Below are 25,568 nucleotides of genomic sequence, written 5' to 3' on the forward strand. Positions count from 1 at the left end.
TTCTAAAGGGATTCCAGTAAACCTTCCGCATTTCAATCAATGCCCACACCTTCATTATTCAACAGTTTGATTTTCCTTTCCGCAGACGTTTTGAGTCCAGTTCTGATATCACAGTGGCACATTTGTGAGCTGGGTCTGGGTGGGTAGTTTACCATTGAGATGAAGCATTACATATGTTTTGGGATTACATGATCTAAAACCTCCAGTGCCGGTTTTGAAGACACAGGTGGCTTATGCTGTCAGAGCGTATCGGTCTCTTTAATGGTCCAAAAACTAAACATTAGCTTTCTTACTTATATCTTTATTTTATTTATTTGTCACAAGTAGGCTTACATTAACACTGCAATGAAGTTACTGTGAAAGTCCCATAATTGCCACACTATGATGCCTGTTTGGGTACACTGAGGAAGAATTTAACATGGCCAGTGCAACTAACCTACATGTCTTTTGGACTGTGGGGGGAAACCAGATCACCCAGAGGAAACCCATGCAGACAACGTGCAAACTCCACAAAGACAGTGACCCAAGTTGGGAATCGAACCCAAGTCCCTGGCTTTGTGAGGCATCAGTGCTAACCACTGTGCCACCGGGCTGCCCGCTCCCAGTGATTACACTCAGAACACGTTGCTGTGAACTTGTTTACAATGCATGCATTTCCCAACTGACTTTCTGGTCTTTAGAATTTGACCAATGCACAGCTTCTGGTTATGCAAATTGCACAGAAAGGTGCATTTTGTTTTACCATTTGTATTTGCTTTTGCTGCTTTTTCAGATTAACCACTCTAGTGGCCATTTTATGAAAGTACATTTTGTTGCCAAGCTGTACCGTAGTACTGGAAACAGGTTATATTCAGCAGGCACTTGACCTTGACAGACTTCTTTGGTACTGTTAAGCTTTGGCTGCATTACTGGCTCACTGCAGAAATTGCACTGAATTAGTCTGCCACTTCTTCACACAGGTCAAACATCTGCTTTCTGAGCAAACTGCCCCTCCAAACCAAAGACGGCATTTCCTCTTTGCTTTACCTCTTGCATGTTGACCATCGGGATATGGTTTGGAAAGGAAGAGTATTCCTCCTCCCTTGCACCTGTCTCCAGTGTTTTATGTAAATTAACAAGACAATTTAAAAACACTGCATTTACAAAAACTACTGGTGTTCCTTTAATCTATAAGTGTTGTGTTTTAGTGAAAGCTCAACTATTCAGTCCATAATCATTTTCTGAAACATTACATGCATCAGGTATGTGCTTGTATTAAAGGTATATTATGGATTGTAATATGGCATTTACATCGTTACATATTTCATCAAACTGTTTAAAATCTTATGATTAGTTATCATATTTCAGTTAAGTGTCCTTCGTATCATGGCAGTCGTTAACAACTGCTAAGACCAAAGTTTCCTTGATGTCAGTACTCAACAGTGTTGAGTGATGGTTTTAAAACTCAAAGACTGTATAATATTTCAGGCTAACTGCATCTTTCCTGTTTTAATGTATTCATTAGTTCTTGTTCATATTCATGCATTTATCAAATGACCAGTGGCATTCTCAACTCCCCTGATACTGAAGCTGTACATATGCAACAACATTCAGGATTGGGCTGACAAGTGACAAGTAACATTGGTGTCACACAAATCTCAGACAATGACCATCTCCAACAAGAGAGAATCCAACCGTCTTTTCTTGACGTTCAGTGGCATCACCATCACTGAACCTCCCACTGTCAACATCCTGAGGGTTACCACTGATCAGAAACTGAACTGGGGCTAACCATATGAATACTATGGCTACAAGAACAAGTCAAAGGCTAGGAATTCTGAGGTGAGTAACTCACCCCTTGATTTCTTGGCCTGTCCACCAAGCCAAAACTCAGGAGTGTGATGGAATATTCTCCACTTGCCTGGATGAGGGCAGCTCTGACACCATCGAGGAGAAAACAGCCTGCTTGATCCCATCTGCCATCTTAAAAATTCACTCCCTCCATCTCTGGCACATAATGGCAGCAGTGTGTACCTTTTACAGGGTGCACTGCAGCAACTCACCATGGCTCCTTTGACAGCACCTTCCAAACACACAACCTCTACCACCTAGATGAACCAGGGTAGCAAACACCTCTGAAGCTATACACAAACCTCACTGGGAGTTATATTATCATTCTTTCACTGCTGCAAAGTTAAAATCCTGGAACTCCTTTCTCGACAGCACTGTGGGTCTATCTGCACCAAGTGGATTGGAGCAATTCCAAAGTTCACCGCCACTTTCTCAAGGACAATCAAGGATGGGTATAAATGCTGGCCTTGCCAGCAATGCTCATATTCCATGGAAGAATTTTTAAAAAAGTGCCAAAATCTACACTTATACCTCTGCATAAATTGCAGTTGGTATGGTGGCACAGTGGTTAGCATTGCTGCTTCATGGCGCCAGGGACCTGGGTTCAATTCCAGCAGGTCTGTGAGAAGTTTGCACATTCTCCCCATGCCCATGTGGATTTACTCCCACAATCCAAAGGTATGTGGGTTAGGTTGATTGGCCATGCTAAATTGCTCCTTAGGATCAGGGAGATTAGCTGGGAAAATACATAAGGTTACGGAGATAGGGCCCGGGTGGGATTGTTGTTGATGCAAGTTCAATGAGCCGAATGGCCTCCTTCTCACGGTAGGGATTCTAGAAGTCTATGAAATTCACTTTAATTTATCGAACAATAAAAGTGCACATGTAAATATTTTATTTAGCTGCTCAATAAAATAGTTATAAAAACAATATTGTGTTATTAATATTCATTCAAACATGTGGATTTCCACTGCAGTTTATATTGGCTCCATGGTCAATCACTTTCCTCTTCCTAGCCCATGAGCAATGGGTGACACAACAGCAGCAGATCCAGTGCCAGGAGCCCAGCAACATCACTGGCCTTTCCAGGGGCACTGACAAAATTCAAAGGTGCAGCAATGGAGCAGATCAAATCTTACTCTGTTGGCATTGTTGCACATTTGCAGGGATTAAGAGATGATTCTGTCACAGAGCAGCTGAACTGAATTATCTTCTGAAATATGAATGTAATAGTGTCCGAGCTGGGCCATTGTACCTTTCACATCCTCAGACCATTTGGCATTTTCAATGGAAAATAGTCTTTCCAGTTTCACTGTGCAATCTGGCTGGATGAAGCAACCAGCCATTGCAGAACTCGCCCATCCTTTGCAGAACTCGCCCATCCTTTGCAGAACTCGCCCATCCTTTGCAGAACTCGCCCATCCTTTGCAGAACTCGCCCATCCTTTGCAGAACTCGCCCCACTGCAGGATTATCCACTCATTGCAGAAGACCATAAGACCATAAGACATAGGAGCAGAATTAGGTCACTCGGTCTATCGAGTCAGCTCCACTATTCAATCATGAGTGATATTTTTCTCATCCCCATTCTCCTACCTTTTCCCCATAACTCCTGATCCTCAGAACCCACCCATTGTAGGATTACCCACCTTTTGCTGAATCCACGCATTGCAGGATTACCCACCTATTGTAGGGTTGCCTACCCATTGTAGAACCCATACATTGCAGGATTACCCACTCAATCAATGGAAAAAAAAACTGGGCTTGTTCTACAATGGTTGGGTAATCTGATTATTTAGATTGGTGTTCAGATGGTGCAGACCCAATGTTTGATAAAGCAAAATCAGTTTTCATACAATATTCAATATTTCTAATGCTCAAAATAATGTTAGATCAAGGCACAGAAAATAATATTTATGGTTAGTTAATAGAATGGCACTGTTTATTTTGCTGTGCTCAAGCCTCATGCTTTAACCCAAAGGAAATACTGGCAGATACAATTACTGTGACTGGTTTCTTTTGCTTGTGTGAGCCCACAAAAAGCTAAGTAGTGAAGCAACAGAATCTCAACCATTATTATTCATAGCACTTAAGTAAGTGGAAACACACACCATCAAAGCCATTTACTTCTATGTAGTTTGATCTTTATATTTGGGCTTCAATAAAGCACTTACGAACTTACATAGTCTATTACTTCCAAGGTAAATAAGTACACTTTATAATAATATTTATTCTTTATCTTTCCATCCTTTTATGAGTCAAATGGTTTCTTCCACGTTTTATCTATCATGCCCTTGAGTTTTGAGATTTATATTTTCTTGGTAATATTTCCTGATTTGGGTGGCAGAGCACATAGCAAGGGCAGGGCAAGAGATGGTGGGTGGACAAAAGAGAGAAAGGGGATGTCCTTCTCCACCCAGAAGGTTATACAATTCAAGAACGTAGAATGGTACAGCACCAGAACAGACTCTTCGGTGCATGGTGTTGTGCTGAATACAATGCCAAATTAAACTTATCCCTTCTGCCTGTCAATATCCCTCTATTCCTTACATATTCATGTGCTTAGCCCCTTAAACACCCCTATCTTTTCTGCCTCCACCACCCCTGGCAGCGTGTTCCAGAAACCTATCAATCTCTGTTAAAAAAAACTACCCCTCACATTTCCTTTGAGCTTTCCCCCTCTCACCTTAAGTACATGCCCCCTAGTATTAGACATTTCAACTCTGGGAAAAAGATTCTGACCATTAATCCTATCTATGCCACTCGTCATTTTGTAGATTTCTATCAGGTCTCCCCTCAGCCTCCACCATTCCAGAGAAAAAAGCCCTAGTTTGTCCAGCCTCTCCTTATAGTTCATGCCCTCTAATCCAGGCAGCGACCTGGTAAACCTCGTCTGCACCTCGCTCCAAAGCCTCCACATCCTTCCTGTAATGTGGCGACCAGAATTGAATGCAATATTCTAAGTGCGGCCTAACCAAAATTTTACAAAGCTGCAATATGACATCCTGACGCTTGTATTCAATGCCTGCCCAATAAAGACATGCCATATACCTTCTTTATCATCCTATTTCCTTGTGTGGCCACTTTCAGGGAGTTATGAATTGAACCCCAAGATCCCTCTGTATATCAATGCTATTCAGGATCCTATCGTTAACTGCATACTTACCCTCAACATTTGATCTCCAAAGTGCACCTCACACTTGCCTGGATTAAACTCCATCTATCATTTCTTTGCCCATATCTGCAACTGATCGATATCCCGCTGCATCCCTTGACAACATTCCACACTATCCATAACTCTATCTATTTGTAAACTTACTAATTCATCCATGTTTTCAACCATTTACGTATATCACAAACAGCAGAAGTCCCAGTACAGATCCCTGAGGAACATCACTCGTCATGGACTTCCAGCCAGAAAAACACTCTTCCACCACGACTCTCACACAATTAATTGGCAAGGAAACATAAAAATTAAGGACACCATGAAAAATAGACATTTAAAGTTATAATTTGGCTCTTTGCAAAATCAACTTGCAAATTCCACAGACAGGCTACTGATATTTTAGCCATTTATTCAGATTAAATAGCTCCTTACCTGCTTCACAAATGTTAGACGAAGAGTATCATAAAATTTTCTTTCCATTATTAAATTGCTTGTTTCAAAGCTGCAGATTCCTTCTATTTTGCTACTCAATCCTAATTGATCATGAAACAAAGATAACTAACTCTGTTTCAATTAAAGAGCAAAACACAGACCTAGATCTTCCAAGGAACAGGAATCTTTGTTGCATTGCCACTCTGCTTGAAAATTTCCCCTTCTTGAAGCTGTTATGTGTTTCTTCAGGGATCTTTCAAGACTGGCTTTTTTTAAGTTCATTTGTGGAACACAGGCATCGCTGGCTGGCCAGCATTTATTGCCCGTCCCTAATTGCCCTTGAGGAAGTGGTGGTGAGCTACCTTCTCGAATCGCTGCAAACCACGTTCTGAGGGTTGACCCACAATGCTGTTAGGGAGGGAATTCCAGGATTTTGACCCAGCAACTGCAAAGGAATGGTGATATATTCCCAAGTCAGGATGGTGAGTGGCTTGGAGGGGAATTTGCAGGTGGTGGCATTCCCATTTATCTGTTTCCTGTATCCTTCAGATGGAAGTGATTGTGGGATTGGAAGGTGCTGTCTAAAGATCTTTGGTGAATTGCTGCAGTGCATCTTGTGGATAATACACATTGTTGCTACTGAGCGTCAGTGGTGGAGGGATTGAATGTTTGTAGATGTGGTGCCAATCAAGCAGGCTGCTTTGTCCTGGATGGAGTCTTGTTTTCCAGAAATCTGGAGCACGGAAAGCTCTGCTAAAGTGAAATAGAGTTGGGGCGGGAGATGAAGATATAACCCCTTTTTACAGCACTGGCTGCCATACAGCAGGTTCAAATGTCCAGTTTTAATGCTAGTGAATGGATGGACAGTCGACTGGACAGGTATCATGCGTGAGGTTAAGGGATAGTTTGGCTAGGTGAGTGAAGTGTGTCGGGTGAGCAGGGGGCAAGGGGGTCAGATGAGTAAGCGGGTAGCTAGATGAAGTGGTTAAGTGGGTAATAGAGTACGTGCAGTGGTTACCAAAACTTAAAGTACTGGGGAATCTCAGCAGGTCTGACAGCATCTGTGGAGACAGAACAGAGCCAATGTTTCGTATCAGGATGACTCTATGTCAGAGCTGGAAACAGGATGAGATTTACACTGTTGTGATGAGAGGGAGGGGGAGGGAGGGAGATGGGATAGAGGGCTAGCAATAGATGGAGGCAAGGGAGAGATTGCTAAAGTTGCCATGGACAAAAAGACATAAGTAATATAAACCATGATCATGGCTTAGAAGAATGCTAATAGTGGCACATTAAGACATCAGAATAGCAGAACAAAGGTAAACAGTGTGTCAAAGTACATCCTGGAGCAGATAATGGATGGCCCTAGTGGGGTGGGGTGATGGGAAGGGAGACAGTGTAAGAGAAGAGAGATGGAAAGCAGAATAAAAAAGGTGGAACGAAAAGTGAAGAAATAACAAAAAAAAGTGTTTTATTGTGGAGCAGGTGAAGTGGTTTGGTGGGTAATTGGGTAGTTTTATTTATTTATTAGTCACAAGTATGCTTACATTCACACTGTAATGATGTTACTGTGAAAATCCCCTAGCTGCCATGCTCGAGTGCCTGTTCGGGTACAGTGAGGGAGAATTTAGCATGGCCAATTCACTTAACTTGCACATTGTGGCAAGAAACCAGAGCACCCGGAGGAAACCCACGCAGACATGGGGAGAATGTACAAACTCCACAGTGACCCAAGCAGGAAATCGAACCTGGGTCCCTGGAGCTGTCAGGCAGCAGTGTTCACCAGTGTGCCACCATGCCACCCTTAAGTTAGAGAGATGGCAGGTGTACTGAGCTTAAGGCACAGGGTTGGTAGCTGAGAAGAGGCAGTGTTACTCAGCATCTGACACCACTAGGTGCTGCTCCCAGAATGTTCAATACTGAAACTAAAACGAAAGTCATACACCAACATCTTTCACTTAGATGAGAGCAAAACATTTCAAAAGTTCAGAATGTCTATTAAATTGATTAAAGCAATTTTTAAATAAAACCTTAAGTATGTCAGAAAGTTAATGAAATTTCAATTTGCATTTCAGATTTACTGTGACTATTATGAAAGATTCATTCAGCAGCTACAACAAATTACTCCCACAAGTCAAAACCAGTGATTCATTGAAACAATCTTATTTTTTAGCAAAGCTGACAAAATGCTGTTCATTAGCCTTTCATGTCAAACAGTCTTACAATCATCCAATCACTCTTCAGCAGGGTGAACACAATAAAGATTCATCCTGTCTCCTCTACCTATTGCAGATGCCAGCAATCAAAGTGCCATGCCATCTATTCCATAACCTGGACAGTCACATGGGGAAGTGTTAGGGTCATCCTCATTGGGTGCAAGAAAGACAAACAGAATATTTTCTTAATGATGAGAGACTAGGAATGGACAAGCAGCAAAGATGTGTGGGCACTTATTAACAAAAATCACTAAAAGATGGTGCACAGGTACCAAACGTAATATTTTTGAAGTGGGAACCAAGAAGGCAGATGAGGGCAGTGCAGTTGATGCTGGCTACATGGAATTTAGCAAAGCCTTTGACAAGGTACCGCATGGCAGGTTATTGCATAAAGTTAAATCTCATGGGATTCAGGGCGAGGTATCTAAATGGATACAGAATTGGCTTCGTGACAGAAGCCAGAGGGTGGTTAAAGAGAGTTGATTTTCAAACTGGAGGCGTGTGACCAGCGGTGTGCCTCAGGGATCAGTGCTGGGCCCACTGTTATTTGTCATTTATATTAATGATTTGGATGAGAATATGGGAATATGGGGCATGGTTAGTAAGTTTGCAGATGACATGAAGATTGGTGGCATAGTTCACAGTGAATGAAGTTATGTCTAATTGCAATGGGATCTTGATCAATCAGACCAGTGGGCTGACAAATGGCAGATGGAGTTTAATTTAGACAAATGCGAGGTAATGCATTTTAGAAAACTGAACCAGGGCAGGACTTACTCAGCTAATGGTAGGGTACTGGGGAGAGTTACAGAACAAAGATCTAGGGGTACATGTTCAGAGCTCCTTGGAAGTGGAATCACAGGTGGACAGAGTGGTGAAGAAGGCATTCAGCGTGCTTGGTTTCATCATTCAAAACATTGAATACATAAGTTGGGACATCTTCTTAAAGTTGTATAAGACATTGGTAAGAGGGGAGATACAAAAGTGTCCAGAGGGACAATTTTTTTCACATGGAGGATTGAGTGTGTCTGGAACAAGCTCCGGAGGTAGTAGTAGAAGTGGGTACAATTTTATCTTTTAAAAATCATTTAGATAGTTACATGGATATAATGGGTATAGAGAAGTATGGGCTAAATACGGGCAATTGGGGTTAGTTTAGGAGTTTAAAAAACAAAGGCTGCATGGACAAGTTGAGCTGAAGGGCCTGTTTCCAAGCTGCAAACCTCTTTGGCTTTATGACTCTAAAAAGCCTAACAAAATGTTAGCCTTTACCTTGGGGAAGTTAGAGTACAGTGGAGAGCAAGCTGAACTTCACTTATACCAAGTCTTGGTCAGGTGCCATATAAAGTACTATAGTTTTGCTCATCACACATCAGGAGCATAGTATTAATCTTGGAGCAGTTAGAATATAGCATCACCTGACAGCAGATGCTGCAAAGGCTCTACCTCCAGAATCATATTGCGCTCTGCTGACTCCAGTGTGAATCAAGCTCCTTGGAACTTTTCCTCCAGTGACTAACAGCCTCTTTTGCACACAGCTCAAACAAGTACAATTCTTACCTACATGATCAAGAACAACATAGCAAGGCTGAAGGTAACGTAAACAAACCATTAAAGAGAAAATGGCAAAGCATGTGCAGCTAAATCCTAAACACTATAAATTACAGCAAAGTCTAGGAAAACCAACTGAAAATCTTACATTGCATTCACAGTACTGCACCCCACAAACTCTATAAATTTTACCCTTCCATGGCAGGTGACTGCTGGGGAGGCTGTGACCAGAAGGGCCTTCTCCTGTACGTGGTTTCTATTAAAGGGATCAAGGGATATTGGGGGAGAGGGATCAGGATATTGAATTTGATGATCAGCCAATGAATGGCAGGGTAGTCTCGAAGGGCTGAATGGCCTACTTCCGCTTTTAGTTTCTATAGCGTAGACATGGTCTCTTGCTTGCCATTTAGGAAAGTAGTCCAGACAAATCACTAGAAATATGGGTTCAGTGATTACTGGGTCCCCGTACCAAAGATAGGGTCTCCTCCCATCAAAGAGATAACACAACTCATCTCAAACCGAATGATGCAGCCCTCCTACAACAAGTGACTGAAACAAATGTAGAACATCTGACAATCAGAATGGATGATGTTTGGCATGTGCCTGGAATTAGGAACTACAAAGCGGCTAGATATTTCCCTAGAGCCTGATCATCATAAACTACTCCCCACAGCACAAAAACACACCCAAAAACTCATCCACTAACCACAAAAATACCAATTCCAACCAATGCAGCCCCATCTCCATTCTCTCTACCTTTAACCAACTGCAGGAACCATGTTTCCAACAAGCTCCCGTGTTGTTTGAACGTAAGCAGTCTGATGTTTTGCTCATAAGCATTGCAGTATCAGCTGGGATGAGCAGTGATTTCATAAACGTTGAATGGGATCTATCACATTAAACATATTCAATTATACATCAAGATACTTCATGAGGCCATGGTTTATTTAGATGTACATCATACAACTGTTAAATGTGAGTGTGTGCTTTTATTTATCATAGTTTCATAAAGCGTGTAAGTACAAAATATAAAGCAAAAGAAAAATTGGCTAAATACCACGGAGGGGGAGTGCGTTAATATTTCTAATAGATTTACAATTTATAAGTGCTTTGAAGTGGGATGGGGAAGGACCCACATGCTGAATGGAAAATTAGCCAATATCTTTAAGGCAACAGTGTTTTATTTTAACAGTCTCTGCACATGGTTTTGGAAGTATCATGGTGAAATCAGATAAATGCTAAACATTAGGCCCACGATAAACAACCGTTCCTCAAAATAATCGGAAGTTAAAGCCATGCTTACTATTTTGCATCATTGCTCCTTTTCTGCCAGCAGTTCGCAGTTTATAACCAAGGCGGCTAGATATCCTCCTGCGCATTACAGTGTACACAATTTATCTGTGTTAGCCAGAGCACGTGCAGCAGCAGAGGTTGAATTTAGGCCACGAAATTCAGATAAATTAGTTTCTAAAATATTACATGAACGGCAATATTTGAAGCATACCACTTCATGTTCTGCTGACCTGATTTATGCTATCTACTTGTTTTTATCACAGCTAGATAAAATGGCTGCAGTCACCGCTATCCATCTTGTAAGATTTCCTGACTAAGTACTGTTCTTCATTTTGGACGTTTTGGCAGGGTAAGTGGAAGTAATATTGCTGGACGGCTGCCATGACCTGTCCTTCGACAAAATATCGAAGACTCCTACAGGAGCAGCTTTACTGGTTAATTTGCCAAACCAAGCAATGACTTGATGAATTTCCAATGCAATTTTGGATTAACTTAAGTCCAGCTGCAACTCTGAAACCCTGAGAAGGCTAACTGCTCGCTATACTAACAATGAGGTCTTGTCTAATTAACCGTGAATCTGCAAATTATTTTAACAAAATAGGATGTTTATTTTCTTACATGTGTGTGTAACAAAGCATCTCCGAGAAGTTATCCTATATAAAAATAAATCACTAAAGTGTCAAGCAGCACCACTCATAATTATTGATCTGTAATATAAGGTTGCCCACAAATAGGATGAAATTTTAGCTAATTATTTTTGGAAGGACAGCAGAGTGTAAAATATTTTATGAATGCTCATGGAAGTATATTATTTGGTTTTTCCTTGTAAAAGATTGCAATTATAAAACTTACATTTGGGGACAGATTGAACACCCAATCCTATCAAATAATAAAGGAGCAAACCTGAAAGCAAAACAAAAAATGCTGGACAGGTTTGGCAGCATCTGTGGAGGTTTAAAGCAGCAAATGGCAAACATCAACGTGTTGGCTATTTCACCCATACTTGGGGAAAGGGTAGAGCAGCAAGCCAGCATTGTGTCTGGGCTGCCTCAGCTTAGAGGTACTGTCTATCTCTAAGTCGATGAGGTGATAGCAAGGAGAAGTATTTACTGACAGCATCAGGTGGAGGTCACTCAGCTGGATGAAGCAGGCATGGCTGCAGGCAGCTCAGGCTCCAGTGCCGTTAAGTCCTTCAATGCCCATCTTAAGTCTGTCAAGGTGAGTGTAATGTGACATGAAGGAGACAAACATCCTGGGCTGTAAGCACCAGCACACACAAGCGTCGTAGCCTGAAGGTGTACAGTGCTTCTGAACATAAGGAGAGATGTGTACCCAGGACCATTTTGAGCGAGATGTACAAAGGTAACACCATTGTAGAGGAGGCAACATGGGATTGCTCTGCTGCCCGTGGTGAGGGAAGGCAGTGTTGCCTTCATAACACTCTTACTTTCTTGACATTGCAGGAAAAATAAAAATTGCACAGCACAGAAGAGGAGTTTCAATCAGGTGGAATGTGCCAGATTGCTTTATTATCACCTACAGAGGAGGTGGCCCCTGACCTGGCGAGAATGACACTGCAGCAAGTTGTGGGCAATGGAGAGATAGGAATCTGTCAAAGAAAGGTAAATGGCTCTCAAAGTATCCAGGTGAAAGTCTAGGAGTGCACTCCTCCCTGATCGACATCATGCCAAAACACCGACTGTGAGATCATATAATCATAGAACACCAACAGTGCAGAAGGAGACCACTTGGCCCATCAAGCCTGCACCGACTATCTGACAGAGTATCTTACCCAAGCCCTCTCCCCTGCCCTATTCCTCTAAATCCACATATTTTCCCATGGCTAATCCATCTAATCTACACATCTTGGGACACTAAAGCAGCAATTTAGCATGGTCAATCCTGCACATCTTTGGAGTGTGGTTGGAAACCGGAGCACCTGGTGGAAACCCACATAGACACGGGGAGAACATGCAAACTCCACACAGACAGGTCCCTGGCAATGTCAGGCAGCAGTGCTAACCACTGAGCTACCCATATAGTCATGATTCAGTTCCACTGATGAAGGCGAGTTCTCATTTAATATTGTCTAATATCTCCCAGAGAGCCAGCTGTCAAGGTACAACTCACAGTTGTGGGAGGGATGTTGTCTGTGGAGGATGAGGCGCCAGTGTCTGAACTGACCCACCATTCAGGTGCACTCTCCAGAAACACAGATATACCTGGGTGGGTCTTCAATCTAGCTTAAATGGGTAACACTGGGTGAATTGCACGTCACGTGTGAGCAGGAGGAGGTGGTTGAGGCATAGGCAGTTGGGGGACATCTAGGAGGATTGAGAACAGGCAAAGCCTGGTGCAGAGACTCAGGTGTCATGTGCAAAGCAGAAATTCCTGGACCTGCAGAGAGTACGTAGTAACGCATGAAGAATGGAGAAACCCATTCATCAACTATGTCTCTGCCATGTCTCTGCCACGAACTACTCCACTGAGACAGTGGCCAATGATGTGAAGAGCTACATGCGATATCACTGCAGGAGCATTGCATTTACATGCGCAGAATATATGACACATTCCAGTCAGTGCTGCTCATGGCACAAAGATGCATGGAGTAGATGCCTATTGCACATCAACTGGTAGTTCCCTCTGGTGACCTGAGACACCACGCTTAAGGGATGAGTCCCTTCGTTATCACAGATGATAATGAAAGCACCACTCCTCACAGCGCACTGTCATCACCACCCACCTCCTTGGCCCCTCTGACTGAGGAACCATCTGTTCAGGAAGGCCCTTGACAGAGGTTGCCCCTCCGCTGTCACTAGTGCAGCTGTCTTTGGACATGTGCCTTACAGTTGGCTGTCAATCTGAGGGCCCTTCTGTAAAGTTGGGCTGCTTGGAGAGGAATAGCCTCAGGTTATCCAGGTGTGGACAGCTGGGCCAGTGGCAGCACGGATAAAAATGGAAAATGTTGGAAAAACTTAACGGGTCTGGGAACATCTGTGGACAGAGAAGACAGAGTTAATGTTTCGGTCCAACACTGGCTTCTTCAGAGAGATAGAAATGTGATGGCTTTAGGCTGTTGAAAAAGATTTTTAGAAATTTAAATGGAGGCAAGAAGAACAGGAGTGCTCTCGTGGCCCCATGGCTGATATTCCTGATGCTAGCAAATAGCTGCCCCTCCTCAGCACTTACTCCAGGGCCTCAGGCAAAGAGGCAAGTGACCCAAAATTCATTTCTAAACATGGGTGAGCTGCTCAGCAAAATCTCAGTTCATTGCAGCGGGATCGGAAAATCCCAGCTGGAGGCAAAGTCGGAGAATCGGGCCCATTGTACTTTTTCTTTAAAATAAAGTGCTTTGTAATCGTGTTTTTTTTAAATGAACATTTATATGTTTCCCAAATATGGAGAATGGTGAAGTTGGGAGAAGCAATGGAGAAGACTCAGATCTTCCATCTCTGGGATCTGGGCCAAAGTCTAGCCCAGACTGATGGCCCCTTGGTCAGTGGATAGTTGAAGCATCCCAACATGGAATCAGTTTGGACAGTGGCTACCATTCCTGGTGGCACTGCCAATATTGGAGTTGCTGGCCTCTGATTAGCCACCAACTCTTTGAGGTGGCCCCAAGGGATAGAAATCCTGGCTCCAGTATATTAACAGCAAACTGGACGTGGGGGCAGCTGATCTTCCTCTGACTTTTTAGGTCAGTGTTTGGAATCCATGACGCCCCATAAAATCCAGCCCATGGATCCAGTCTTCAGGTGCCCTCGCTGCACTTTTCAAAAAAGTAGAAACTGCTAACAGCTGCCAGGTCACCTTTGTGGATGTGAACTCCTCCATAGGTTAGCCTGCAGTCTCAAAGCCAGCCCCACTGCCCCGCACCTCACCCCGATCTGTCGTCAGGAGGCCACTTCAGGCAGCTGCCAATTTCACAGTGGACCTTTCTTCCTGTCGACATTTCTTCCTTTTTCCTGAACTGAGTATTCCTTCCCCACACAACTTCTCCATGCCCTCTGTGGTTGACCGGGTCCTCCAACCCTGTCTGACACACATTCCCTTGCTTCTGCTCTCAGCCTTCCCAGAACCATTCTTCTCACTTCTCACTCAACCAGACCAAACGCAGGCTGGGTGACCACTCTGCGGAACACCTTCACTCAGTCTGCAAGCATAAGTCTGATCACCAGCCATTTCATTTCACCATCTTGCTCACATTTCTGTCCTCAGTCTGCTGCAAGTTCAAGTGAAGCCCAACGGAAGCTAGAAGAACACCTTCCAATTAGGCACTTTACAGCCTTCTGGACTTAACACTGAACTCAACAACATTCAGATCATGCAACTTTTCCTCCATTCTGAGTTTTCCACCAAGTGCTGGTGTGTCTCTGTCTCTCATGCTTTTGTTTTCAGACAAAGCTGGCTTTTATTCTGCTATTAACACCTACTCTGGACCAAAGCTTTGTTACCACCACTGTTACCATTCCAAAAGTTAAAGCTTATTTATTAGTCACAAGTAAAGCTTACATTACCACTACAATGAGAAATTCCCCTGGTCGCCACATTCTGGCACCTGTTTGGGTCAATGCACCTAACCTGCACATCTTTCAGACTGTGGGAGGAAACCGGAGCACCCAGAGGAAACCCATGCAAACACAGGGAGAACGTGCAAACTCCACACAGACAGTGACCCAGGTGGGGAATTGAACCCAAGTCCCTGGTACTGTGAGGCAGCAGTGTTAACCACTGTGCCACCCCTTTGTCTTTTGTTCCACTGCACCTTTGATATTTAATTTCTCCCGCCCTCTAACCTATCCCTTTCCTTTTCTTTTGTTTCACCTGATCTTCCCCCCTCTCTCTTTTTCAACAGTCTAAAAGCCATCACATCTTCAGTTCCAAAGAAGCCAATGTTGGACTCGAAATACTAACTCTGTCTTCCCTCTCCATAGATGCCATCAGACCTGTTGAGTTTTTCCAGCATTTTCCATTTTTATCACAGGGGACCCACAGGCCGTTTAGGATTGAAATGGTCTGCTGAAGACCTGCTTGTCACTTGTGGGCGGATAATTGTTCTACCCCCGATCCAGCCTTCCCCAAAGTTGGCTTGTGGCAGGATGCTATTGGTAAATTGGCACACCAACTAGTGGTGTGAAATGACCTGCTCACCCTCATTCCTGCCCCCAAATTCAGGGCAAAAATCCTGCCCCTTCTCCTCCTTCAGTCAATGCTGCTCTGCCTGACCTCATCTCCTACAGATCAAAGATGGAACCCCCTCCCCCACCCCCCCCCCCTACCCCCGGTAAATCTGCCCACCCTCCTCCCCCCTCTTCATCCAGCACACCAAGCAATATGCTGATGATCAAGCCTTTTACCTGGTGACTTCTATAAAGTGGACTAGCAGAGGATTCACTCTCCAGGTGTATTCCTCAGAGAATTTCCAGAATAAATGCTGATAGAGTGTCAGCAAATTGTCACAGAAAATCTTCTAATAAGTTTCAAAAATCCTCTTTGAAAGACTGAACTGGATGATATACCTATCAGTAGCACTTGAACTCCTCAGCAAAGCCTTATTCACCCTTGATTAGCTGGTCATTGTGAGGTTGAGGATTAGAACAAGCATTAATCATCTAAATGCTGTGCAGCCTCCTTAGTATGGGCTAGCAGGTAATTTAAGTGGCCAAAGACTACTTAATAATAAGCCAGAGGCTTCTCCTAGCGCAATCAAACACCATGACTGAAATTCTCAATTGTTCACGCCAGCGGGATTCTCCGGCTCCCTGAGCAGCACACAATCCCGTTGGTGGGTTTCACGGCAGCATGGGGTGACAGCAATGGGAAATCCCATTGAAAGCGGTGGGACCAGAGAATCCCACCGCTGGCTAACAGCACACTACCTTCCACCACACAGAAACAGGTGGCTGGCAGGCTGGAGAGTGGCCTCACAGCACAGCTCCAAGGACCTGGGTTCGATTCTCAGCTTGTGTCACTGTCTGTGTGGAGTTTGCATATTTCCTTCGGTCTGCCTTGTTTTCCTCAGGGTTCTCCAGTTTCCTCCCACAGTTCAAAGTTGATGAGCAATTTTGCATGGCCACTTAGTGTCCTGGAATGTGTAGGTTGGAGGGATTAGCACGGTAAATGTGTGGGGTAGTGTGGATAAGACATAGGTGGGATTGTTGCTGGTGCAGACCCGATGGGCCTCTTTCTGTACTGTACGGTTTCTATGATTTTAGTGCCTAACATGTCCATGGAAAAATCAAGCATCAAATGTTCATTATGAAGGTCTATTTTAAAATTCTGAACATGCTAGTATTTTTCTTTAATAAGTCCTGAATAAGGCAAGATAGGTTAGGCTTTGGCACATCATTAATGCTAGCAGATCTCCAATGTCCTATAAATCATACATCAGTAACTGTAATAAAGAATCAATGTGTTTTATGAATGGAAATTATCAGCTGAACTACAGAATCAACTTTAAACCTTATCAGCACATAAATTTTACACTGATGTCTACGAGAGGTCAACAGTCTACACCCAGCCTCAGAATATCTGCTGAACAAAGACTGAAAAGAAACCATTGTGTTATGTCAGTCATCAGTCAACTTTCCAACTTTCTTAACACTCCAACTTCTGAAGCTGTAACTACAATTGTCCTTGAACACTCAACGGCAGTTACTTTACACGTCTACATTAACACCTCGGACTGAAAATGTCTGGACTATCTCCTTTAACATGTTTAAAAATATTTTATCAAACCATTCACCATTATCTCTCACTATTTCAGAATAATGGTCGTGATTCTCCAAGCTGGGGGAATCCCATGGCGGCCAATTTGCAGGGTTTGTGCGAGTGCTTGTGCCCCGCTTGCAACTCCCAGCGCCGGATTTACAGCGGTGTTTGCTCCGTGCTGGAAATCGGCGGGGGGGAGGTGTGGAAATGATTTAAATAATCATCTCTCTACAATGTAAATAGGGTTAGGTGAGGAGTTTTGTGTGCAGCATAATTATCAGAATAGACATGTTGGGCTGAGTGGTCTGTTCTGTGCTGCATGCTGTATGTATCTCTGAGTATTACTATGTATAGAAAAAGCAGTCAGAAAATAATGGATTAAAATCAATTAAATTAGAACTACTGTAGTTGATTTGATCTCAGTTCCTTTGAGGAAATAATATCCCAATTGTTTTGCAAAGATAATTCCAACAATAGATAATTCTAACAATATTTCTGGTCTTAGGAATACGGCTCTTACTGGGCGGAATCTTACCTGCTCACCACACCAGTCGATCGTGATGTTCCTTGGAAGGGGAAGGGGTTGGGGGAGAGTGACAGATTTCCCAGTAAACTGTGTAAACTGTGAATTGGGAGATCGGGGCACCTGTGCAATTGCGCCCCTAGAGCTCCGCAGCTGGCTTCACAAGCAAGCAGAGACTCACTCCTTCCCCCCACTGGCGAGAATCACATTACAGCCTCTGTATTGCACAGAGTGCCGTAAATTACTATTACCTACCTCACAGATAAAACGGGTAAGAAAATTTCAACACTTAAAAATTTCCTCTGAGGAAATTCCACCCAGAATGTCCTTTTTGATACATTTTCTCAAGAGAAGTTAAGTGATTTGTACAGAAGAATAACAATGGAAGCAATAAAATATTTTTAAACAGCACACAAACCGGGATTCTCCAACCTCACCCACGGCTGGGATTCTCTGACTGAGCATACGACATCAGAGAATTCCAGTCTTAATGTTTAAGCTGAAAAGAACAAAGGGAACAGTTGGAGAATAGAGATTTGCTTACTAGTTGCTAACATTTCATCTTCATTAACGTCACCCATATATCACCAGGATCATAAACAAATAACATATGCGTAGAGGATAGCTGAAGATGGAGTCAGCACCTACTACCTACATAAAGGATAGATCCACCAAACAGCTGCTCTTGGTCAGAGTAATAGGCTGTATTTTACTAAGCAACTTGAACATCTGTTCAACTGGTAATGAAACAGGATCCCAGCTGTTGTATGCTCCAAGTGTCTGTTGTTCAAATCCTGAACTCAATTCATCACCTTGCTCTGGATTTCAGTTGCATCTCTTTATAATCTTCTGTAAGATGTTGATATTGTATTCAGTTTTAAGAATAATCTTGGCTTTAGACCCACGGCACTAAGCTTCCGTTTATTCCAAGGGAACACAAACAAGTCAAGAAATAGTTTCTAAACATCTGGGACTGATTCATTATTTTTACTTTTGAGCATTTAAATTTTTGAATGGCTTAATAATTTGTTTGAATACCCCCAGTATATTTGGTAAACTGTCTGATCAAGTAATCATTTGTAGACTCGTAAAGTGTATCAGTTGTCCTTATCTACAAAATAACAATTTCTGGGAGAAGGTTGACTTCATGCTAACCATGTTCCCAATGTTCTTGGACATTAAAGAATCTGGACCTTGGGAACACCCATGCAAACTGTATACAATTCAAAGGAGGTCTGGTTATTTTACCATTACACTGAAAAAGCTACACTTTATCCTGCCCAACATTTATCTCTCAATCGACACCATCAGAACACCACACTATCAGTTAGTGCCTTGCTGTGCACAACATATAGAAACATAGGAATTAGGAGCAGAAGGCGGCAATTCAGCCCTTCGAGCCTGCTCCGTTGTTCAATCAGATCATGGCTGATTTCTCCCTTGTCTCAAAGCTACCTCCCTGTCTGTTCCCCATATCTCTTTAACCAGTTTTTTAAAAATCAGAAATATATCTATCTCCTTCTTGAAATCATTCCATGATTCAACTCCACCGTGCCATGGGGCAGGGAGTTCCACAAATTCACTACCCTCTGCAAGAAGTAGTTCCTCCTCATCTCAGTTTTAAATCTACCACCTCACAACCTATACCTATGACCTCTGGTTCTAGATTGAAACATTTGGTTTACGTATACCTTGTCAATCCCTTTTAGTATTTTATATGCCTCGATCACATCCCCTCTCATCCTTCTAAACTCCAGTGGGTACAAGCCCAAACTGTTTAATCCCTTCTCATACATCAACACTGCTTTGTCTACCTACAGGACAACAGGAACAACATTTTGAAACTAATTCATTACCTGTGAAGTGGATATCCTGAGGATGCACAAGGTGTTAATAAATGCATTTATAATTTACACAATAATTGCCAAATAAGGTATTTGTAGCAAAAATGGGTGTGGAATTACATTGGCAGCAATGCTTGCAGCATCTTTGTAAGGAACTATTTTATAAATAAACGCATTTGGTCCTTGAACTGATACATTGACCCAAATCTACATTTTATTACTTTGTGTATGATCCTTATGTTGCAACTATGGCTAAACTTTCCAAAACAGTAAGCTGTAACCGCTTCTTGGCCTTTTGGCTAAAATCAATTGTAGTATTGGCATGCTGTGCTTGGTGAGGTTGTTAGGTCACATTTTAGCTTCATCCGAAGCATTTTTTAAAAGCTGCATCTTGGCCTTTTGGTTCAGACTAAGTGTAGTATGGACATGCTGTACTTGGGTGAAGTCATTAGGTTACATTTCAGCTTCATTTGAAGCAATTTTTTAAAGCAGCATCTCGGCCTTTTGGCTAAGATGCAAATGAGATCAAGCCTTGGAGGAGGAGCTATGCCTGCTCCAATCAGCTTGGATCATGTTGATCAAGCCCAAGGCAGGAGGTGAGGGCCCTGTCTTGTCAGCTTGGATCAGGAATGTCTCAACTTGTTGAGACTCTGAATTGGACTTGATAGGATTGAATGGGAATAAAAACAACAAAAAACACCATTCTTTGATAACTTGCTCACATTGCTGCTTGTGAAAGTCATAAAAACCTGCTTTCCCTGAGAACTAAGAACATACCAACGAAGGAATAATTTACCTCAATCTAGCACAGAAAATGCTACAATTTCACGCGTAGGGATGGAGCTACATAGATTACTGGGGAAGAATGGGTGTGATTTTCCCAGCCCAAATAATGTAGCAAGCTGGGAAATGTCAGCCAGGGTGTGGACTTTCCTGGGCCATTTTTTATGGCTTAAACAGCCTCGAGCTGGAAAACACCGTGAAGCTGGTTACCAAATTGAAATCAACATTACAATATCATTAGTGAGCCTGGGACAGCATCTTCTGGTGATCGGGGTGGGATGTCGGTGAAGACATCAGAAGCCCGGCGATTCAGGGAGTCGGGTGGGGGGCAGTGTGTGTGCGCCAATCTCCCTACTGACAAATCAGTGCATGCACAGTGGCCCACTCAATGTTCTAATGTTGGCCAGATTTGGCTTCTCGGGCGAGATTTCACCCCCCCCCCCCCCCGCCACCGCAACCCCCTTACTGACATGAATCTCCCTGCAGACTCTCTGAAACACAGAGTGACAGAAATTCAATACCAATTGTTGACAAAAAACGGGTGGGAAAATCTCCTGTTTTTCTGACTGCTAGCAACTTAATTTCCTTTCAGGAAAAATTTCCCCCGATATATTGGAATTCAGGTGCTCTTCCCGTGATGTTCTGATCTGACTGATTTTTAGAGTTATTTTTACTTTATGTACAAGTAGTCAAACCAAATGGAGACAGATCCAAAAGTTTATCCTGCCACTAAGCTGCCAGCTCAGTTCTTTTTAAAAAAAACGAATCTAAATTTTAGCTCCCCGATGTCAAGTAGATTTGCAGTATGAAACAGCCAGGAAACATGACAAAATTAGTCATTTGCTTCCTGCGTTAACATTCGGTGTTTTAACTTTTGTGTTATATTACACTTCCTCCTCCCACAATGCAGATATCACTGTTTTGGAAAGTGAATGGCATCTAAGGAGTAAGCATGGAGGAGTTGCTGAGCCCAGAGCTGTCAAGCTGAAAATATGGTCACTAACTCAGGATACATTACAGATCTTGTCATTTAAATTGTACACGTTAATTCAGATCCTCAAACTGCGGAGCACAGGAACTCCTCCAGCAAATTATCGGTCAATTATGTCTTTTAGTCAACATGTACTCTTTATATTAAAAAAAGTTCTAGATCAGCGCTAGGAAGGGAATCAAAATTAAGCATTTAATTTTTTAAAAAAGTGTTGTGTTGCCCACCTGAGGTCAGAGGGAATGCTTCAAGGGGTTGACTGAAGTTTTCTAAATCTTCTCTCGAAAGGGCTGACAAAACTTAACTGAACTAAGGATTCAGCTGGAGCTGAAACGCTATCAGTATGGGAAGGGAAGTGATTTATAATTACAGTAGATTTTTATGAGTATTGAATTGACGGATTTATGGAAAGGACAATTCTTCAAATATTTCGTGATTATTAACATTCTGTCAGACTACTTTAGTTACTTTAACTACTTATCAAAAAATTCTAGATAAGGTTAAATTCATGAGGTTGAAGCATTTTATGTAATTGGTAGTGCACTTACCAACATTTCATTTGTCCCATTAATCTCTGTACTTTATACTAGAGAGAGGTAATTGTTTTCATATTGTCACTCTTTTGGGAATTAATTAGCTTGTAAAAAGTTATTTCAATACAGGAAATACTAGGAATTTGCCTTGGGGATTAGACATGAACTGAATTGGATAGACATTTTTAATTGATTTATATAACCAATTATTTGAGAGAGTATTGCTTTAAAATACTTAACTACTTCTCATCAAATTATGAAAGGTTCAAACAGCATCAAAATAATGAATGAATGAAAGATGACACACGAAACAGGAAAGGGGCATGTTATAGCCGTGATTGTAACTTTGTTTAAGAAGAACAAAAAGAATGTGAATCTTCTAATGTTATAATTCCTTATTCCCCAGAGTAGAATGTGACCCCCAGCCCCATAATTGCATTGAAGATCAGATTTCAGTCACTGGGGAAACTGGAATCATGGTTTCATGTTGGCAACACAACAAATTCTGAAAACTTATTTTTAACTTTTAACAAAGTTTGGAGATGTGACCATGCTGTTTTGTAGTTCTGAAGTAGACAGCCCCACATTCGTCCCACTGCCGATATACATCCTCGCAGAGCAGGAACGAAGATTGGAAGATTACTTTTTTCAGGTCAGCCTGTCTGATTTCTGATGTTCCTGATTTTTTTGGTGATTCAAATCACCAGCTGTTAGATCAATTTCTGCAAATTGAGTGTGTGGATCTCTGTCTGCAATTGACCCATATATCCTCTCAGCAAGTGGGAATTCACGCCAGCAATGAACATAGAACATAATAGCGCAGTACAGGCCCTTCAGCCCTCAATGTTGCGCCGACCTGTGAAACCAATCTAAAGCCATCTAACCTTCACTACTCCAATATCATCCATTTCTTTGTCCAATAACCATTTAAATTCCCTTAATGTTGGTGAATCCACCACTGTTGCAGGCAGGGCATTCCACGCCCTTATTACTCTGAGTAAAGAAAGAATGGGAGCTTATTCTTCAAGAACTGACTTGATGCCAAGAGTGGGATTTTCCAGCCACGCTCATCCTGAGACCAGAGAATCCCACCCTGGGTCAATGGCCCTTTGCATGGCTTCCCCCCCAGCTATGATTCCCATGTGTGGGCGGGACGGAAGAATTCTACCCAAAGCTTTGGATGCTCTCAAGCCCCCACCAGTGTGTTCAATGTCAGGCTTGGGGGGGGTGAGAGAATATGGCATGAGGCCCAGAATTTGCGCCTGTGTGAACTGACAGTGGGATCCTGCGCTGGTGTCTGCCATGGCAGGTCAGGAAACCCACCAGAGACAGGAGTAGGAGTCACTTTCACTTGCATCCCATTAATGGAATGCAAGCCCCACCCCATAACCAGGCCAGATTTTCCACGATGCCAGTGGAAAAACAAGCTAGCATGAAACACATTCAGAACAAATGCGGCATGCAGGTGTTGGGACTATCTGGACAGTGCGTGAGGTTGCCTCCGGCATTTAGGTGGAGGCCAGCCACAATCCTGGATCCTGGAATGCCACAGCATTCTGAGACTTCAGCATCTGCAGGTGGGCCTTCCAGATTAGGTGTCCTGGGAGTGGTCTACCTTCCAGTTTGGGAATGTTCCTGGAGATTCATCTTTGTTCAAAGGACATCTATCTTCTGGTCTCCCAAGGATCCATCTTCATTTTCAGGTGGTCCACCTTTTGTCTCCAATATTGGGTCAGTGATGCTGTGCGCCTTTCCAAAATGGCACCTGGACATGATGGTAGACTACCCACCACCTAGGCCTGACTCATCACTGAGTATGGTATAAAACATTTGGCTGCATAAATGATGAGGTTGGGACCAGAAGATATGACATGTTTTCCCACCAGTCTCTGCAGTGGGAAACATGCCATGCTTCCTCCCGCCGCCACGGGACTTAGGCTGGGATTTTCCAGCCTCATTCGCCTGGCCATTGTTGCCAGTGTGAGTGGAGAATTTGGCACTCAGCCGAAACTCCGTTCTTTACAGCAGGGGCAAAGAATCCCAGCCACGAGCTAGGTTGGAGAATTCCAGCCTTAGTCTCAAAATGGGAGAATTCCACTCTAAGTATTGATGGAGCTAACTGAAACAGTGATTGTTGTATTGTTTGTAATTGAATCATGTATAAAAACCAGTTTAGGCGCATTCTTCAAAGGACAAAAATAAATGTAAAAATATATGGCATTCATATTCATTCTGTCAATCAATAATTTACATTTCTCAGATATGGGGGTGGGATTCTGTGGTCCCGCTGCAATGAATGGAGATATGGCTGAGTGCCAAATTCTCTGACCTCTCTTGCAGCGGCAGCGGGGTGTGAATGGTCAGAGAATTCCCACCATCAGTTCTAAAATATTTGCAATCATGTCAGAGCTTCATGTGGTTTGAACTAAATTAAGTGTTAGGTAAGTAATGGATTTTGGATCCATTCACTCTCCAGGACAACAATTCACTGCAGTGTAATTCTCGAAATGGACGATCAAAAATGATGGAAACCCAGAAAAACTTGGATTGTTACAAATCTACCGAAAGTAGCACAAATAGTACCAGTTGTCGCTAATAGTAGTTCCCATACCTCTGAGTCAGCAGTTTGTGGGTTCAAATACCATTCCAGAGAGGAGCATATAATCAAACTATTTTGGTATTTCTGTGCAGTAATAAGGGAGTTCTGAACTGTTGGAGTACTGTCTGTAACTTGACGGCTGGAATTTTACGAGATTTCTCTAAATGCCCAGCTAGTCTGAAAATTGAAGAACTCCAGATCAGTTTTTCAGGCAGGTTTTCTCACCCAATCTTATGCACTCTATCTCTAAAAAGATGGACGAGTCAGTTTCTAGTGAGAGAGGCTGTGGGCAGGGCTTACATCGCTAGACAGCCTGTAGAGGAAGGTATTGCGCATGTGCAGACATCTGAAGCTGTACATGCGCATTAACAGTAACAGAGGTCTGACAGACAGACAGAGGACTGTCAGGCCCCTGCTACTGCAGGCAGCCTCGAACAGCAACCCTGTCCCCTGCAATCGCGGCAGTCCATGGCACTGCCATCCTTTCGCCGCCCAGAGCAATCATGGCCCCAGCGCCCAGATTGATTGCTGACCCCCTCCCTCCCTCACTGATGGCAGACCCTCTCCTTCCCCCACCAATTGCAGACCACCTCTCTCCCTCCCCCATTGATCACAGCCCTCCCTCCTCCCTCAATGGTCATGGACACCCTCCCTTCCCCATTGATTGTGGTCCCCCTCCAATCGTGGACCCCATCATTCTCTCAATAACCACGGCCCCACTGCCCTCCTCCACCAATCGCATGTAGGTTGGCAACAGTCCCTGCCACCACAGGCCTCACCCTCACCTGTCTCATCAGCCCCGCCCCCTGGCACAGCCCCCACAGGCTCCGCCCCATTGGTCCTACCTGGCACAGCCCAGTGGGCATTGCCTAGGTGCCAGGTGGCACCACCAGTCTGGCCCTCCCCCATCTTACACTCAGCCTCCCTGGGACACCTCAATAGCCTCCGGTTCCACCGGCAAGGCCAGCACGACTGTTCCCCGTTCATGGGGGAGCAGGTGTTTTCCTCACTGGAGAAAACCTCTCCCAGCAAGGCTATAAAGGCAAGTGAGCACAGACGATTGAGTGTCAGGCTCGCTAAAGACATTCAAAACATGATTT

The 25,568-nt window shown here is 43.2% G+C and overlaps 1 protein-coding gene across 1 annotated transcript in view; it reads right to left on the reverse strand.

The window, feature by feature from the left end:
* The window catches only part of LOC145358112 (adhesion G protein-coupled receptor D2-like), a 195,434-nt gene that overhangs the window by 55,776 nt on the left and 114,090 nt on the right, over positions 1 to 25,568 (reverse strand). The window lies entirely within an intron of this gene.

Source organism: Carcharhinus amblyrhynchos, chromosome 25, assembly GCF_965287045.1.
Source record: "Carcharhinus amblyrhynchos chromosome 25, sCarAmb.v2.hapA, whole genome shotgun sequence".
Lineage (NCBI taxonomy): Eukaryota > Metazoa > Chordata > Chondrichthyes > Carcharhiniformes > Carcharhinidae > Carcharhinus > Carcharhinus amblyrhynchos.